Consider the following 19,898-nt stretch of genomic DNA (forward strand, 5'->3'; position numbering starts at 1 on the left):
CTTGTTCTCTGCGAAACCCAAGTCGCACTTCGCGAAAGTATCGGAGAAGTTCTGGTCCTCGAGCTGGTCTTCGAGTATGTAGGTTATGTTCCTCCATTCTTCTTATTATTGTGTGCTCACTGACATTCACTGGGCTTGCTGTTTGTAAACGCTGGCGTATCTCAAACGTAGTGAGAACCCGATTTCTTGATATTGCAAGTACGATAATCGAGTCATCGCGCGCTGACATACACCTTAATTCCCCACTTCTCGGTCTTCTTGTGTATAGGGCGGTCTGGTCATGCCTTTTTAACGTGTATTTTAAGTTAGTACGCGATAAATTAAAAGTTTCAGCCATCTCCCGCTGCATACGCCCTTGACTTCTAAGCATCACTATTTGAGCAACTTGAGTTAGAGTAATGGGCATTATTCTCAAATTATGGAAACGAGAATAACCCTAAGATTAATTTAAAAACAAAAAACAAAACGCCAAACCCCAACAACATTTAATATCGAATTTAAACTTACCTGTACTCTTTTCGCTCCAACAACGAAATGCGTTTCTAGTGTCAAAAAAGTTAAACAGACGCATTTTTTTTAACATAGTATCTTAAATTAACAAAAACAAATGTTCTGTTAACATATCACACGAAACTTAGGTATACAACACCTATTTGGCCTCATATCTGGTTGTTAGGGCTTGGGCCAAATTCCGTGCCGCTGAGTGTAGTTTAAAATTCAATATTAGAACAGATATATTATCAGGAGTTAAGCCGCAGTTACTGTTTTAAATCGAGTTTTGAGAATATTTTCAGGAATTTCAGAACTCCTATAATACTTCTCTTGTTAAATATTTAATATGTTTATGTCCAAACTGTGCATATACTACGCGCGCTATGAAGTTTTGACGTATTCCATACAATGTGGACTTTTTAACAATTCGAAAATAGAATGTTTTTAACTTAACCCTTCCTTATTTGACAAAAAAGAGTTTTAAAGGACAATGTTCGTTCTCCATACATTGTTCGCCTAAGAACCAACAATTTTGACATATTACTACCCGAAAGCGAAATAATACGATTCTGTGTGTAAGAACAATGATTCCTGATGGACACTTGCCATAAAATTAATGATTAAGAATATTAAATCACAGCGATTTTATAATATGTCGTTTATGACAACATGGCGTCTAATGTATTGTGTGAATGTATGAACACCGATTCGCGAAAAATGTTTTGTATTGTCGTCACGCCGAGTCGCAGCCAAATAATATAAAATAATAGAACAAGTTTTAGAAATACAACTCGGCATTCCACTTTTATAATATGCCCACATATTGCACGTAAATAAACAACATGAATCGTAGGTTGTTTCCACCCTTGTCATCTGACACATGAAATAAACTCCTATTGTATTATAGATATCGAAGCCGAATCGTATATAATAATAGAATGAGTTTTGGAGATCACTCGGGGTTCCACTTTTATAAAATACCTACATATTGCATAAAAATAACACGAATCATGAGTTTTCTTTTCACCATTTACATCTGACACGAGATAACAAACTCCTATCTCCATGACTACCGTCGTAGTCTATGCCAAAGACTATAATATTTTAAGCAAGAAGTTTCAAACCTTAGCGGCTACAGTAACCCCTGGGCCACATACATCGTGATAACATTCGGTCGACACCGGAACGAAGTCTTGCGATTATGCAAAAAAGCACCGTATTCTAGTGCGGCTATATCACGTTCAACCGAGGTTTTAATTCGACTAAAGTCCTGACTAAAGACTGGAAGAAAATACGCCGCATTGTATGAGCACTTCGTGTTCGTTAAAGCGGCTTCAGATCTAGAGCCTACATATTTTTCTTTCCAATAATATCCGCAAGTAGCGCTGCATGATCTTTACAACAAAAACGGCAATAGTTATTAAGGTGCCAAAATTATATGATTACTTTGGCACGGTATTATACACGTTCGAAGATTTGTCATTTTCATTCATTTCATCATCATCGTCATCATTTCAGCCACAGGACGTCCACTACTGAACATAGGCTTCCACATCGCACGGTTGGTAGCGGCCTGCATCCAGCGCCTTCCCGCTACCTTTATCAGGTCGTCGGTCCACCTTGTGGGTGGACGTCCCACGCTGCGTTTTCATTCATTTATTATTTTCTTAAAGTGCCGGAAAAAAAATAGTTTCTAGCTGTCCCAGCAACTTCGTCAATAAAAAGTTGTCTTGTCTTATCTTTAAAATCGTAATATTAATTTCTGAACGTATCCTGTTTGACACCTAATAATATTATTTGACATAGCTGGCTCGGCGAATTTCGGAAAATTAATTTTGACATTGCAGAATATGACTTTTGATAGGTTTATCATAGAATTTGGCGGGGATATCCTCACGGAGGAAGTTCGAAAAATGGCGGAACAAGATCTTATAATAATGCAAGGCCGAAGCTGTAACGCGCGTGCTCCTACGTGTAATCCGGCGAGTATACAATAAATAGTAATGTCTGGTAAATACTGGTAATACGTATCGTTCGTTCGTTCGTTTCAGCCGAAAAGAAGTCCACTGCTGGACAAAGGCCTCCCCCAAGGATTTCCACGAAGACCGATCCTGCACCGCTCGCATACAGGCACCTCCCGCGACCTTCACCAGATCGTCGGTCCACCTAGTGGGAGGCCTGCCCACGCTACGTCTTTCGGCTCGTGGTCGCCACTCAAGAACTTTCCTGCCCCAGCGGCCATCAGCTCTACGAGCTATGTGCCCCGCCCCGTCTATGTCTATATGCGCTACGATTACAGGGTATCATTTTGCATAGTCGCAAGACTTCACTCCGCTGCTGTCAAATCAATGTCACATAATGTTATCGCAATGTGTGTGGCCCTTGGCCAAATCACAGAAGCCTATGCGAAGAAAGAGCACTTGAATGACAATGAAAATCAGGGTTACCATTTTATAAGATCTCCTCACTAATGAGGGTAACAAAGTAACATTAATAATCTAGCCATTAATTACATTTATTACCTATACGAGAAAGTAAAGCAACATGCGGTTTTATTTTAATTTGTAAAATATTTGTAACAGTTTGTTCTAAGTTTAGTTTTACAACAGTATTGCTGTTTCAACTGTCACTGTGAAGCTTTGGGAAAATAAATAAATAGAAAAAATATTAACATAAATATTTATTTAAGTTTTTATGTTCATTATCATAATATGCCAATTTAAGTTACACTGTGTGACAGTCTTTGACACTAAACAAACTCTTCAGCTTAATAATACCTACCTACAGGGCGTTTTTATAGTTACTCTTGCTGATGAAACAAGAAGGGTTGATTCTACTACTGAAATACAACTACTTTTCTTACAGGACCAATATCAAATTCTCAAAAAAATTCACATCCTCGTGATGGTGATAATTTCTATGGAGAGGTTTTTTTTTATATTCGGTCTCTTGGGATAAGTTATTCCATTTGAGCAGTAGAATTAATCCTTTTTATTTGATCACATATAAAAATAACACAAGTTTTTAGGAAAACTTCTTCTTTGGTATGGTATCACCACGGAGTTATAATGGCGGCAACTCTGTATCACTGACTTGTAACTTTCAAACAGTATGAATAATAAGGGCACCACATTGGTTTTCTTTCTGAAAAAAGGCTTTCACATTTAGTACTAACCCTTTAGCACTATTTCATTGAAATAAAAATACAATAAACGCACAGAAGACTGAAATTGAGTCAACTGACGTGACATTTATAATTTGTTGACATTATGACAGTTTGACAAGACTAGGGATTGAAAAAGTTCTAATTGAAAAAGTAAAATGACAATTTATTAAAACGATTCACAAGGATATAATCGATTAAAAATATTTATAAAAATGTTCTGATACTTGCCTGTAGCGATTATACAATCCTGGTTTCTACTGAAAAACTACCTCGTGGCAAGATTTTAATAAAATAATAAAATCTTTATCTTCTCTTTCACAATCTATAAAAGTTCATTTGGTCTATTATTATACATGTGCTACGAGTATGAATGAGGGTTTTCGCGATTGAAAAATCCGCGAGATGGCAATACGTAGACGCGAGGTCCAAATGCTGCATGATTGGTGGATTTTGACATATCTGTCAATGTCATGTCAAAAATAACCAATCATGCAGCATTTGGACCTTACGTCTACGTATTGCCATCTGGCGGATTTTTCAATCGCGAAAACCCTCATTGGCATAGATTATGAGAGACTGGCAACTATACTAGGTTGATATATTATGTTTCTCTCACTTCAACTGGCATTGGATTCAACATCGGATTCTGACACTTTTACAGTTATGATACCATGAATATCAGTTTATGGTCCTAATTATTTTTATTTTATTTACGACCTTCGACCAGTTGGACACTGCTTTTAACGCAAATCTAGTCTTCAAAGCAGTTTAATCGATTTATTTTATTTTCAAAATCGATATTTTATTGTCTATGATGGCCGCAGGAACATCACTATACATGGACTCCCAGCAATAAAGTACGGTAATGCCTCGTACAGATTTTATCGGCAAAAATTATGGAACTTGATAGGTTTTAGACCATGCCACGCACCAAAACGTCCGGAAGTTGTAATAGTATTATAGAATAAACGTTAAAAGACTTATTTATTTAATTTTTCAATGCTTAAGTGTCCATTAGAATGAAAGGGTGCTTAATGTATTAAAAAAATTAGAAAATAATTATGATGGGTTAATGTTTTTGGGCGGTTTTTAGGCGATTTCTGACAATGTCCTTTAGAACGCGCTGCGGCCAGCATGAGAATATACTTCTTTTGAGTTTAAAAACGTTCTGAGATTAGACGTTATTTTGGTTTTCCTTTTTAGTTTTGACTTTGGTTCGATATTTTTTAGTTATGAATAAAAGAAAGGCAGTTCGCGGATAGCGGTATTGGAATACATCCTTTTGTGATATTAGTTGAACAGGTTTCTGAAGTTATGGTAACTAATGACGTTTAAGGTTTAAATAAAAATGTTTCTTAATTTCTAGGGTACCGTATGAGCTAGATAGATAGTTTAGTAAATATATCATCATCACTATTAACTTGAAAATATTAAAGAAAATAATTATAAAAATTTACGAAAAACATCGGATAGGTGAAACTAAATTTTTAAATTTTTCTAAGTAAAGGTTGTAAAAAAGATGAAATGTCAAATGTTGGAACAAAAATAAAAACTGAAATGTCCGTTAGAAAAGTTCAAAAGACACGAAATATGGTTTAAAATCCGAATGGAAACCAGTTCCTTTAAAAAAAGTTGCCAAATAAAGAATCCTAACATTTGGCAAAGAAATCGCGTTTTTTCAACCAACACCCGGCGGTAACGTGACTCCGCGGTTTTGTCAAAATATTTTATACTGTTGCATAATTTTTTTACCCCTTTTTACCCCAAAACCCCTTTCCGGAAGAACCCTTTGTTAACGGGGTGAATGTAAGACATCTGATATCGTAGATCCGAGATAACTGTAATGACAAGTTTGATACAAACTTTCGTAATATCAAAAGAATTTTTTTGGTATAAAGGCGCATTTGAAGATTTTTTTAAAAGTTTAATTTATAATTGTTAAATACTCTGGGAATAGGTCCTTTCAAAATTTTGGTAAATATGCCTGGCCTAATAATATGAAAGGAAAAGATAGAGTAGGTAGGTACCTAGTAAAAAAAAAAGTAGAAGCAAAACTTAAACGGATCATGAACTAAAGCTAGCATATTAAAACATATAAACTGTGTTGTTTTCAGTTTTCAATTTTAACAGTAAGAATTTACTTTAAATTCCAACATTGAAATTAAAACATGTTTTGCAAGTAAACGCACCAGAAAATCTAAACTAAATATTTTCCAAAATACGCCACCAAAAAGCGCAGACATGGCAATTAAAATATTATATCAAGCGAAATGCGGCCATTTTGGAATATTCCGCGCGAAAAAACGTCTAAATCCCCAAATATTTCTAATTAAAGTCGCTGGCACAAAAACCCTGGTCGCCGTTATTAATTTTGAAAAATTTAAACAAATCCGCCATTTCTGAGATCGACAACTATGCGGGATATTTATCGCGCGCATTTTTGCTAAGCAATTTTGGCGGGCGTGCGATAGAGATGGCTGACGCGTTTTCTTTCAAATGAGAGGGATGGATTTTGGTGATATGTTGCAACGTAGAGACATGTAAGTGAGGATTTTGAAAAAATGATGTCTTTTCATCGAAAAATAACGGGGTTAAGTAATTTTGGATGGCAGTAACTTTTTTAACAGATAATAAATTTAATATTTTTAAATATTGTCTTGTAAGCTCAAAAGATATCATAAACATAATTACCTAATCCAATTAATTCCCCTTGTAGAGTTGCCCTTTTGCGTCAGTCCATTTCATCCCGTCCTTGAAATCTTTCGCCCTTATCTCTTCTGTAACCCTGAGAAAGCGTCATGGTCACACTCAATTAAAAAAATCACAACGATCGTTAAAAAAGCTACAGTTTTTGCATTTGAAATAAATCTCTAACATGATATTTTAACTGTTCATAAAGATTCGACTTTCAAATCTCTCTGTACTTATTTGGTTACAATTTACAAGTACATTTTATAACAACTAAGTACGAAAAGTCGTAGCGTTTGTTAAATCCCAAATGAAGCTTTTACTTCGTGTAACATTTGTCTAGTGAAATATCAGCAAGTTCAATATTTTTGTCTTTAAAATTGGGCATTTTATGACTTATTTTCACTCGCCACTCGGCCGTATCGAGCGACGTGAATTTCCGAAAATGTCCAGTTTTTGCGAACGCTCGTAATTTTAGGAAAATTCGGATGCGCGCGCGCCGCCGCTTAGCTGTAATTATACCTATTTCGATCTTCGGCCTTTTTGCCCGCGTATTACATTGTAATTCGACAGCATCGAAAGCCAATTACAACCACCCTTATTACTATCACATTAAAGGCCAAAATTGAACTGGACATAATTATAGTAATTATTATGCTGAAAGAGGTGAGAACAGACCAGTGTTTTTGTTGTATTCTCGAGGATTTAAAAACAATTAATGTTTGTAGGTGCATGCTTTTGTTTAATTAGTAAAAAGTATTTAATTTTATTCCTTTTGCGATTGATGAAAGATATAAAACTTACAAGATTATTATCTTATCTAAATTATTCAGTTCCCGCGAGTCCCGCGACGGTATTTTTTCATAAAACTTTAACCCTTTCAGTGTTTATGAGAATGCTTTAGCGAATGTCAACCATACCCTTTCCAAACTAGTTTAATTACAATTATTTTATTAGGTAAATAATTTTAGTAAAACTAATAACAATAGATAAAATTGATAAGTTTAAGTAAATTTACTCGGTAAACGATTACGAGAAAATATTATTAAGAGTTGTGTAAAGTTTTGCAAAGAGTTGAGAAGAATCATAACTGAAAAAAAAAACCGGTTACGCAAAGACGAAATCTAATTTAAAAATCTCGTCTTATAACCCAAAAATACAGCAGGGGTACATCTGACCCACCTGCTAAATCTCGACCCGAGCACAAAGCGGGGCGCATAATAGACGAACGCGAACCCCGCACATCGCAAAAAAGTCCGTGACAATCGAAAAAAACCGAAAAGATGCCAAAGGTGTCTCAATTTTTAACAAAAAAGTTCGCCAAGGTTAAGACCCATGGGAAAGAGTTAGATACGCTTTAAAACACTCCCTTTTCCCCATCTTCCGCGTTTTTTTCACGTAACTGTTAGAGAGGGTACCGTTTACTATTATGTTCGGTTCAAAAATTGCCAAATTCACCCCTTTTAGGAAGCAACAGATGATGCGAGACGCGTGAGATAGTTTTTTTTTTCTTTAATTTTTCGCCGTTTGATTTATAACTGTTTGCAGTAATTTGAGATTTTTATAGAAATTCCGACTGTTGTAGGAGATTTAAGATGGATTTAATAACGGTTTCTGGCGAATGGCGATATCATTTTTTGTATGGGAAATATTTTATGATATTTGATACTGTGATAAATGATGAAATTAATTATAAGGAAATTATTTAACGTGGCGATAAAAGATACACTTTACAGACTTGATATTCGTTATTTGTCGGTGCTTGAGTACCAAAATGAATGTCAATCAAATTGTCACAAGCTATCAATACAGAAAGCAAATAATCTTATTATGATGCGCGATTAGTTTTTAATAGCAAAAAGGTTCCGCTATTGATTTTTTCTTGGCCATTTCGTCATTGTCCGTTTTTTATTGTGCCCCGCGCAATCAGAAGCCATTGTCCGATTTTGTGGGCAAGATGCCCCTTTTTGACCATCTTGGGCAAAAAACGGAAAGGTCGCCGGGGTCATAAGTCAAGCTATTCAGCGTTATGGGGTCATTTCTTCGGTCTATTTCAACAAAAAGGTGGTATTGTGTGCGGTTGCGAATTCCAGAAATGTGTGTATCGTAGTAACGCGATACCGGTGTGACCCCGGGTCAATCGAGCCGCGGCATTGTAAGGGTTAAAGGTGGCAAATTAAAGTTTTAAAGAAATAGTCAAGATTGTATTGAAATGTATTGATAATAGGCAAGGTGATGGTACTGAATGGCGATTCTGATTGAAAAGTGCATTCAGCAGTTTAAAAAAAGTCGTAAGTGCTTACATACGACGCAACCTCAACACTAAAGCATCGTATGTAATATTCATAAGTGTGATTTTACAACATAATGGTTCCGATTGATATTAATTTAGGAAAGGTTTTGGTAACTTCCCAGGGTTTAAGGTTTTAGAACTAGGTGCTTCGTTTTATAATAAATTATGATAAAGCTACGATAAATTAACGTTTGCTACATTTATTTTTAGCTGGGGTATCTCGTAGCATCTTCACCGAGTGCTAATTAGCATGTTTTAAATTAATTAAAAGTAAATTAACGTCAATTTATGCCGTCATCGTAATTTATAAAACGCGAACGATTTCACGGCTTGTAACAATTTTAAGTACAGGTTCTTACATTGAAATAAATCCGTATAAATTAAATTATAAATTCTTAAGAACACTATAAATCTCAGGACAAAAGTTCAAAAGATATTAATGTAGATTAACCTTGAGGATTATTTTAAAATATTCGCTTCACCCCAAGAAAGATTCTCACGATTCCCCCTGTTTTGTGAATTTCTGAGTTATCTGTTTACGCGCGGTTGGCGCAAAAAGTAGATCATTTGAAAGTGGTTCCATTGTCAATTTTTTGGGCGAAAAAACTCAAAAAACGTGACCCCATTCTACTGATGAGGTCCTGACATTGTGAACTAGGTTTAACCCTGTGCGATTTTGAAATTCGATCTGGTATTTTTTTGTGGATTTTATTGATGATATTGGAATGGTTTTTTTAAGGAAACTTTCTTGTGAGAAGATGATTGTGAGCTTTTACCTATTCAGTTTTTTTTTTCAATCAACTGATTATTTATTCAATAATTATTACTTAGGGTATAATTTTACTCGATGTAGGATTGTAGGTAATGGCTATAGATTTAATATACTGAAAGGAAAGGAACAGTATCTTCACAAAATTTACTTATTTTCAGAAGTAGAAAAACATTTTGATTTAATTTAATTTGATCTTAGGACATGTCCACACGATGCGTGTGCGTTATTGCGCGCATGGCAACTCAACACGCATGTTTGTAAAAGTACTCACATACAAACTCCCAATGACATTTATAATTTCACTCTGGCCAACATTAATATGGTTATTAAAAAACCAAAAAGGCATTACGATTCCTGAAACGGCCCTGGGAAACGTGATCAAACAAAAGTGATGAGAAAAAAAACTATCGACAAACAAAATCGAGCGCATCGACCAGAAAACTTATTGTATTAATATCACATCGATACCAGTCGAAACCGCGACCGTTTCTTGGTAAAAAGCGCACAGCGCCTCATATGTGCAAGGCTAAAAATAATTTCCAACGTTTAATACAAAAATCTCAATAATTAACTTCGTTACAGCCCAATAAATTACAATACGAGAAAGAAATGCAGCTCGATGCACACGACGATCCCGCGTCTGTATATGGACACACGATTGTAGCTAGTGATGTGCCTGATGCGGGATTTTGTATCGATAGCTTTTAGCTACAATGTTGTCGTTTGAAATGCTGATTTAAATGACATTAGCGTGGTTGGAAGCTGGTTTATACCTAGTTACTGAGCTCCATTTTTAGATGGAATTTACAATGCTTAATTGCGACATTGACTCATAATGTGCTACTTTAGCTGATGGACATAAATAAAAGCTCATAAAGTAACTTAATATCACTAGAGTTGGTAGAAGAATACTAGATAAATTTTGAATGATTGTTTAGAATTTACTTAATAATGAAACATGTTAAACTAAAACTTTCATGGATTCATTGATAATGCTTAGAAAATTTAATTAATATCGCTGTCGTCGAAAGAAAATGTCATGCGATCGGGTGATTATCTAAACCACAATAAACGAAAAAATAATTTAAGTCATAAATTACACATAACTAGACTTCGTATTCTAGGTATTTGTACTGTAATTACAATCAATCTGATGTCAACAAAATATTTACTTTGATGATTGTATCGCCGACTAAAGTACGGCCAACTAGGAGCGATAAAAAAGGTCGATACGACTGTCGAGTTGACAATATATTCTGAATCTTCCCGTCTTGTGTATTTGTCGTAATGTCTCGTTCTCCCGCCAAAATATGTCAAAGTCAGACGGGTTCATTTGGTATCGCTTCTCGTTGGCCGTACTTTACATCAAAGTATCGACACCAACCTATCGACACCTCAATCCGCGCACCGGCGCATCCCTACACAGCCCGATCACAAATACATTGGTATGATTTATCGCGAACACGGACAACAAGTCATGTGTGGATAGTATCAGCACACATACGCATGCGTACGTGAGGACTCGGCCGCGACGTCTTTGCGTATGAACTCTTTGTGCGAATTTTGGAATTGCGAATTTGAATTTGAATTTCGAACGGGCAAAGAAAGATAATTTTGGTGCGTTCGCTTTTTAAATGTATTTTGCGGATGTTTTAGGTACTTTTTTTTCTTGAGTTGATTTTTTTAATAGCAAAACGAACCTGCCTGATACAATACTATTGGTAAAAACATGTGTTACAATAACCTATTGTACAATTAGTCTTATTTATAAGCGCTTTGGAACATATTCTGTTAGCTTGTAAGATGATTGAAAAATAATAAATAAATAAATAAATTGTCATTAGGTCCTATTTTTGCAAAGTTTAATTCATTAAATTAACTAACTGTAACTTAATTACTTTTATTACTAACAATATTATTTGAAAAAAAAAAACCAAATGCTTAGTAGGGACTAACGCAGAAACAGCACATCCTATTACAGAACTTTACAGTCTTGATTAAGACAATGTGACAAGTGACGGTAAGCCAATAGAAATGAGATTAAAATTAGCATTTCAAGCTGCAAGTAAAGTAAGTAATTCCATCATTTTATAATCTACAGACTGCCACAAACAAACAATATAAATATGAAACTCCTCATAAAATTAGGTTAAGTAGATAATGAAGTACTAAAATTATGTGTTCAAAACTGCCACAACAAAATGACTCTACACGCGTTACAAATAGGTATGTTTATACTTTACTCGCCACAAATTATCAAATAGTTTTCACAAACGAATTTCAAGCGTGAAATGTTTTGCGTCCAGCCAACCAAAACGCGCAAAATGTAGAATTGTGCGTAAATTGTAAATTATTAAGACTCGCGCCGCCCACTGTGGTAGGCGATGTTGGCTGAGTGCCTGGTTGGGTTTACAGGGCCAATGTTTGAGCCAATGTTGGTGATGCATTTTTAACACTTGCCTCAGATTTAATTAAGTAATAAAAAATGTAATCAAGGTCATTCTCGTTCTAGTAAATACAATGCTTATTTCAGGATACTAAAAATGTATACTGTAAATTAATTTTTAATGGTAATTAATTATTTTGAAAGTTGTTAAGCAATGAAAATGGTAAAGATAGAAACATATAAAAGAAAACATTTTCTTACATTTCATGAAACTTGACCGATGTACAATATTCAGGATAGTCATCATACTCATCATCATCATTTCAGCCATAGGACGTCCACTGCTGAACATAGGCCTCCCCTAATGATTTCCATGTTGATCGATCGTTCAGAATAGTACCTAATTATTAAAAGGGAAAAATATTTGAAATAATTTGTTTTGATATAAGACTCTAGTTTTAGAGTAAATCCCCGAAATAAAACTTCCAAAAAATCTTTGGTTAACACCCAGTAACTTATAATAAGACAATAAATAATTTCCAAATCTGTAGAAATGTCCCAAAGGCCAACCATTTGCCTCTACCTCCAATGCCAACAACCATATTGGCCCCAAGCGTAACAAATGCGGGAACATGTCCACTAACTATCGTCAAAGTTCATCTGATGGGCAACCAGATCGTCATTTGTCTTTCAGAGTTTACTTCTTAATTAGTCTAATTATATTTAGTTTGACTTTGAGTCAGGAAATGCATAATTTACGGGAATGTAGAGATGTGTTTTTTATTAATGAAAATTATTTTGTCTATTATAAATGAATGAAATTCAAGTTGTTAAAATATTGAACAGTTTTCTCAAGATCGTCATCTGGACTCCTCCAAGGATCACTTAAAATAAAAAATATGTAAAAGAAAACGTAACTTATCTTTACTTATCGGGGTGACTCTACATTTAGAAAAATAATTAGGGCTCTATAAAAAAAACTGTCAAATTGTGACCATAATCCGCGGTCGTTATGTTTACGGATATCAGTTGTATACCGAGAGATTTTTTGCCTTTTTGTTCTTGAAAAAGTGGTATTTACCTACTTAAATCTACCTAACTGTTTTATGTTCGTTTCAGCCAAATGACGTCCACTGCTGGACATAGGCTTCCCCCCAGGATTTAAATTTTTAAATTAATACATTCGAAGATTAAAATTACGTCCAACCATTTGCTTCCCCAACCAACGTTGGCTCCAACACAACAAACGCAGGCCCGCGTTGACAGACGAACTAGCTAGACTATAATGCAGTTCTAAAATAACCGGTGACATTTTAGCGTCAGGAATCGAACTTCAGACACAGAAATCACGCGGAGTTATCGCCGCATTGCTTGGCACAATGGTGGGGGAATTTTAATGTTAATTTAGTTTTAGCTAATGAGTCATGAGGATAAAATAATACATACATATTTTAGGGTCTGTCTACGCAGACAGAAGAGATTTCATTACGAATTCATGCATAGAACGGTTTGTATCGGGCGGGAATCGAACCACCACCACCAGGTCAGCCATCATTAAAAAAGGTAATGATATTTTATAACCGCAACTTAGCTACAAGGCTGCTATACAGAAAATGTGATAAATCAACCAGATAGAGTCTACCTTAATATAAAAGTTTTCATCATGGTCGTGAACGGGTTAACGACGTGCTTCCAGTTTCTAGGTTCGATTTCAGATGAGACCATAGTGCGACATTTTGAGTATTTATATCCTGGTATTTGCGGGACACAGCAAACGGGATGTTCGTGTGAACTTTAATATTAAAACACGTATACTAAACGGGGTCCTGCAAAAAACAGTTCCCGTAAAAGAAGGGATGTCTCCGTGGGAACCCTAATTCCATTCTATTCCGGTTACCGACGATTCACAATAAACCAGTCATCCACCGTCTAGATTTTAGAGGCAGATTTATCGCCCGGCATAGCTTGGCAACGCTGCGAGTTGGTGGAAACGGGCCCAACGTCTGAGGAATGACACATCTGTCAAACAATATGTAGTAATTAATTTGACTTCTGTAATCCTGGTTATTAACAAAAATAAAAAAATAATTTTTTTTCCCTTGCAAACTTACGCCCGTATTCACAAACGATGCTTGCTTAAAAACACCAAATCGAACCCACAACGTTGAATAGAGCTCTGTGATTGTCACCCTGTGCGTTCCACGCACACTGTGAGATCTCATAGTAATGTTTGTGAATACGGGCATTAGATTATTACTAGGTCTTACAGTAGGTATGTTACATGCTTTCTTTTGTAACACTAAATTTGTGTGAGACTGGTGCCTGAAATAGGTTTTGTTTAAAACCTGTTTTGGATGGATTATTATTATTATTTTAATCACAACGAGGAAGCTCTTGGCCTGCATCTCTCCTGATGGTAAGTGATGATCAGGCCGAAGGTGGAAGCGAACTTCATCCGGAATCCTCAACCATAGAGGAACTGGCTATCTTACCGCTAATTATTATTATTACCAATCTCAACAAACAAAACAATTATAAGGTTTAACAAATAATAATAATTAAATAAAAAATTAAAACAATTTCCGTCAAATAAGATAAGAATTTGTTTAAAAATTTGTGTTAGGTATTGTATATTTAAATGCACTGTACAGTGTACACTGTACAATACAATGTAAACCTAACAAATTAACCTTTCGTCTGCTCGCTTTGATGGACGAACGCTGTTATGGCAACAAATAAAATTCAAAGAACTAAACACGGTGATTGTTTCTTTTTGATTATTATAAACATCTTGATTTTAGGCCTGTCAGTGGAAGACATTAGTTTAGTTTCAGGTAGGTAGTAGGTGAACCGACGACCTGATAAAGGTAGCAGGAAGGCGCTGGATGCAGGCTGCTACGAACCGTGCGATGTGGAAGTCATTGGGGGAGGCCTATGTTCAGCAGTGGACATCCTGTGGCTGAAATGATGAGGTAGTAGGTAGGACAGTGAACATCACACCAGACTAAAGCCCTTATTTACAAAATGCTTGCTTAGGTGAAGCAGCAAATCGAACGCACAGCGTTGAATAGAGCTCTGTGATTGGTTCACGTGTCACTGTCACCCTGTGTGTCCACGCGCACTGTGAGAACTCATAGTAATGTTTGTGAATATGAGCGTATATTGTCGTTGCAAAATAATACCTATTTCAAATACATAAGGTGCCCCAGTATTTACCTTGACGTGCTGTTTTTACAAACCGACCCAGTTTGACTGGTAGACACTACTTAATTGCCCGTTTGCACCTGGTTTACATAAAAAACTCAGTCTCTAACATTAAGGAAAATATCGAATACTTTGTAATTGATAAATTAGAACAAAAAGTATGAGGAGTTAATTTCAGACTAAATAAATCATTGTACTTAGAAAATAAGATTAAAACAATACATCGCAAAAAGATGCAAATCTAAAGAAACGTCGTTCTGGGAAAATTATGAGTCATACATTAATTAAGCAGTTATCAGAATAATGGCGCAATGTATTGTTTGAGATAATGTTTAAGACTTAAGAAAATAAAATACAAAACGATCTTTAAAAATGTTGACTATTTTAAAAAAGTTTCCACCTTAATTTAAAATTTATCTTGGATTTTTTTAATGTTAAAAAAATACAAAAGTTGATATCAAATAACAAACGTTGATTAAAAATAACTGATTGAGAACAAATAATATTTTTTATTATTTTAAACAATTTTCTATATTCTAAAACAATTCAACTTAAAAACTTCAAAGCAATTCAAACATCGAGCGTCATAAACTTCGTAAGCAAACCCCAGTTCAATCAAACCATAAAAAATACACATCTGATCTTACAGTTAACCCTAAAAAGGTCCCTTTCTCGAGTTTTTTGGCGGAAAAAAAGCGAGCAAACGCGTCTCTCGCTCGCGAGACTTATTCGTAGCCGGGTGGCTGCGGCGAGCGGTACACTCCACGACCGTACGCATTCCACAAAATTACAGGAGCGCGGGAAACTCGATGCCGAAAAACCTTGACCGCTCAAAAAAAAATCAAACCACCCGAACCGATCATCGATTCATCCTCGATAACACAACCGGCCAGTGTTTATTATTATCATTCGTACAAATTAAACCGCGTATTGTTTTTAATATTTCGACATTGTCGGAATTCTATTGTGTGACTCTTTAATTGTTTAATGTTTTGCTTAATCTAGGGCTTTGTCGAGATGAACGCGTTTTGGTTTACATTTTTGTCGTGATATAAACAATTGATAATTTCGCGAGGAGCCGAGCGTTTTTATGAATGTTTTTGCGTATCGGCCCGTGGTGGGGGAAGGGTGGGGCCTACGCTGACTCGTCCCTCTCCTAGCGAGTATTTTGATTTAGTTTCCGAGTCTTACGCAGATGTAGCAATTTTTTCAGTCGCGTGTGGAAGGCGCGCGCGGCTGCATTTTTCGTGTTTCGGCACATTTTTATTTTTTGAGCGCGTCGAGGTTTTCCGCGTCCCCAAAAACTTTTGCGAACTCAAAACAACTTTTGCAGGTCGACTGTAAATACAAGTTTTAGTACAAAAGACATTTTTTTTCTTCGAGAACTGTGTTTTCAAGCGGTGTTGTTGATTTGTGTTGAGTGACTTGGATTTATGGTGAAAAACACAAGTGACACTGTGAGTGACCGCCGTGAAGTTTACTCAAATTTTCTTTCAAGTTTGGATGTTTAGAATTAAGGTAAGCTTACTTTTTTTAATGTGCACCAGTAGTTATTTTAAGCATGCATGTAAATTTATAGTCCCACTAAAAAGCCTTAATTTAATAAGAAAGCCTAACGTGAAGTATTTTTTTTAATTAAATATTTTTACAATTAACATGAAAGGGTTAAAATATATAAAAAAAATGATACTCTGAGTTATTATTAGTTAAAAATAAATAACAATTAAAGTAAACAAATAAGTACTGTGATACCGAAAGCTTCACGTTAGAGCTTTTTCAGTAACAAGTTTGTTTTCCAAAGCTTCGCCAACTTCAGGCTCCACAATTTATTACTAGCTACTGTCAAAACTTATATTGATTTAGTGGCCAAATAGTTATTTATTAATTTAAATAAGTGACCATAATAATAATAACATCAGCGACAATTACACCCAAAGTAACATAATTAACTTCATTTTAATGAAATTATTATTTTTAAAATTTCTTATTTATTTTTTACTTTTTAATGGCTATAAATAATAATAATTATATCACTTGTAACGTCTAAAATAAACATTTTTTATACAAAAATATTTATCTGTAACAAACAATCTAACAAATTCATGTCCACGCGCATATTGCATGTTTTTTCTATCTAAAATTACATCCATATTGTATTTTACTGCATTTTAGTCGGCATATTGAAAATACTAGTCCATAAATATGGCTTACTGTTTAAAATGGACATAACCGTCGAATTAACATAACCTATGCTAAACAAAACAAAACATTAGTCCGCCATTTGTTCAAATAGTTGTATTTTTGTCATTTTACACCGAAACAGAATAAGATGTTGACTCGTCAATATTTTAACATAAATTATCATGCTTATCTTACACAGACTTACACTTCAAACAACGTCAAGAAATGTGAGCTTATCCTAGGAAAGAAGTTTCTTTCAGCCAACCTTGGAGTCAATTGAAATGGGAAAGAATAGGAAAATTGACACAAATCTGTACTAATACTATTTAAATAATTTCTGTTTATTGTAAATAAAGATACAACGTATATTAATGAGTTTAATTGGTTAAAAATAACGTCACTGTAAAGTTAAGTCTAGCTCGACCTTTTTGTAAGAATAAGAAAAACTGACATAAAATAGAAATTGAATGATTAGAATTAGTAGGTTTAGTTGTTATGGATTTTTTCTAGATAGTTTATTACTTTTATTGTTACAAACAAAACTGATCACAGAAAACACAAAATAAACTCATTAGTAGCTGCTAATAGTGCACTAGAAAACTATGTTTCAGAGGCAGTGTATTTAAAATTATATACCTTACATTCACTGGACAGTGATTAATTATATCTAGACCTATCTAGACCAATTTACCAGCCTAAATCTACACTAAGGGTTGTTCAATGAAGTATAAGAATCGAATAATCTAATACCTACTAAAAGTAACTAAATATAGCCTACTATTTTACTATGAAAGTTAAAGCGGATTTCACCAATTTATTGTATATCCACGTAACAAACCTTAAAATTATATTAAATCAACGTAAAGGTGAAACACAACGACCCAGGTCAGGGGTCGAGTGGCTGAAAGGTACGGGGTTCGATTCGTGGCCCGCGCAATATGTCAGTTATTTATACACCTATTGAATATTAGTTTTGTGTGTCTGTCATAGTGAAATGTTACTTGAAAGATTGATTTGATGAATTTTATTTTATTGGTTGGCTAGGAGAACATTTTGGTTAACTTTAGATAGTTAAATTTAATTTATGTGTAAAAGAGAATACCATGTAATTATGACAATGGTTTTAAGACATAATTTATGTATGTTATATTTACTCTGTTGTATTTTTTCTAAACTAATTATGTAGTTATTATTGCTTAGTTAATTGTTTAATTTTAACAACTTTCATGTTTTATTTTATTTTATTTAACCAATAACGCAACTTTTTTTAGGCAGGATCTACAGCTTGGGCTGCCAATAAAACTCAACTATTTAAGGCCAAAGGCAGAATCTACAGTTAGACTGGGTTATACCATCTTACTTTAATTTTGACAAAAGTCAAAAATCTGAAACTCCATACAAAAAACACCGGTTATCGTTATAGTTACGGTCAAAGTTAGGTGGTGCAACTCAGCCTTAGACTTGACCGATACTACTACAACTTAACCAGTAAATACTAAAATACTACATTAATCCCAAAGAAAAGTTGAACAAACTTTTATAAGGGACCTACAACATTAGAATATTTAATAAAACGCAAAAAATAAAACTAAAAACACAATGACAGAATAAAGAGTATAATGATAATTGAATTGAGTCTATTTCAACTGAAAAGTCCAACAACTTTAAATAATTTCTAATAAGATTATTACAGTCACAATCGATACAAGTTTAAAGTTAGTTCTTGATAATCATTGTTACTATATTTATAAAACTCCGCGTCTTATCTTGATTTTCACTTAAATAATCACTTCCCAAGCATAAATATGGGTTTTATAAAATTTTCCAGTAATACTTAAATAATACTTTAGTATGACAAATGTGCGTCTGAACCCATAAATACTAAGGGCTCGTTCCCATGGCAACTCCTAAGATCCATGGCAAGATCCTGCAATACGGGATCCCTCAAAACTGGACGGTCTTGTGAACATACATAAATATTATTCTTCTCAGCACTGGCCCATTTATTGTCCCGAAGCAGTGGTAGGGTTAATACTGGGACGTGTAAAAGAGCTTTTTACCCGACTGGGCCAGAAGGAGGGTTATGTTTTTCGAGTGTATGTATGTTTATTTAAGTGTATGTATGTCGGCCGTTTGGTGTAGTGGTTCGAATCGGACTTTTGGAGGTTTGTGTATAAGGCCGTTACTACTAAACGGCATCCTGCAAAAAACAAATCCTGCAAAAAACTGGATGTCTTCGTGGGAACAAGCCCTTAGTATGACAAATTTATGCAAGTCTGAAGCAAAAAGTCTTTATTAACGACAAATGTGAGCATTCAAAGAAGTAATGTTTCTGAGATAAGTAAACGTATGGTTGGCGTCAGTAATTTATAACCTTTTTGGTTTATTAAAACATATGTTTAAAGGTGAAGATGTTCACTAAAGACACGGCAATGTTTGAGATAAAAATTAAATAGAATATTTTAATATGAATATCCAGGGGAGCGCCAAAATAGAGTTTTTTTTTTAACTTTAATAAAGGATCCGACATAAAGCACAGTGCTATCGAATTAAGGACTTATCGTCTAATAAGAAAATATGACATTAATTTCAAGTTTTAGTTTCCTATAAGATCCTTAATTGGGTATTGGATAAACATAATTATGTAATAAGATGCGTGAATTTAAAGAAAAGAAGAAAAATAATAGCCGGTTTAGCTTTATTCCAGGTTAAGCCT

The 19,898-nt window shown here is 34.7% G+C and overlaps 1 protein-coding gene across 1 annotated transcript in view; it reads left to right on the forward strand.

The window, feature by feature from the left end:
- Nucleotides 1-16,210: 16,210 nt before the first annotated feature.
- LOC135084220 (uncharacterized) overlaps nucleotides 16,211-19,898 on the forward strand; it is a 92,268-nt gene continuing 88,580 nt past the window's right edge. The window contains exon 1 of the mRNA XM_063978956.1: nucleotides 16,211-16,519. The gene's annotated coding sequence lies outside the window, so the exon portion shown is untranslated. The remainder of the gene's footprint in view (nucleotides 16,520-19,898) is intronic.

This window comes from Ostrinia nubilalis, chromosome 25, assembly GCF_963855985.1.
Source record: "Ostrinia nubilalis chromosome 25, ilOstNubi1.1, whole genome shotgun sequence".
NCBI lineage: Eukaryota > Metazoa > Arthropoda > Insecta > Lepidoptera > Crambidae > Ostrinia > Ostrinia nubilalis.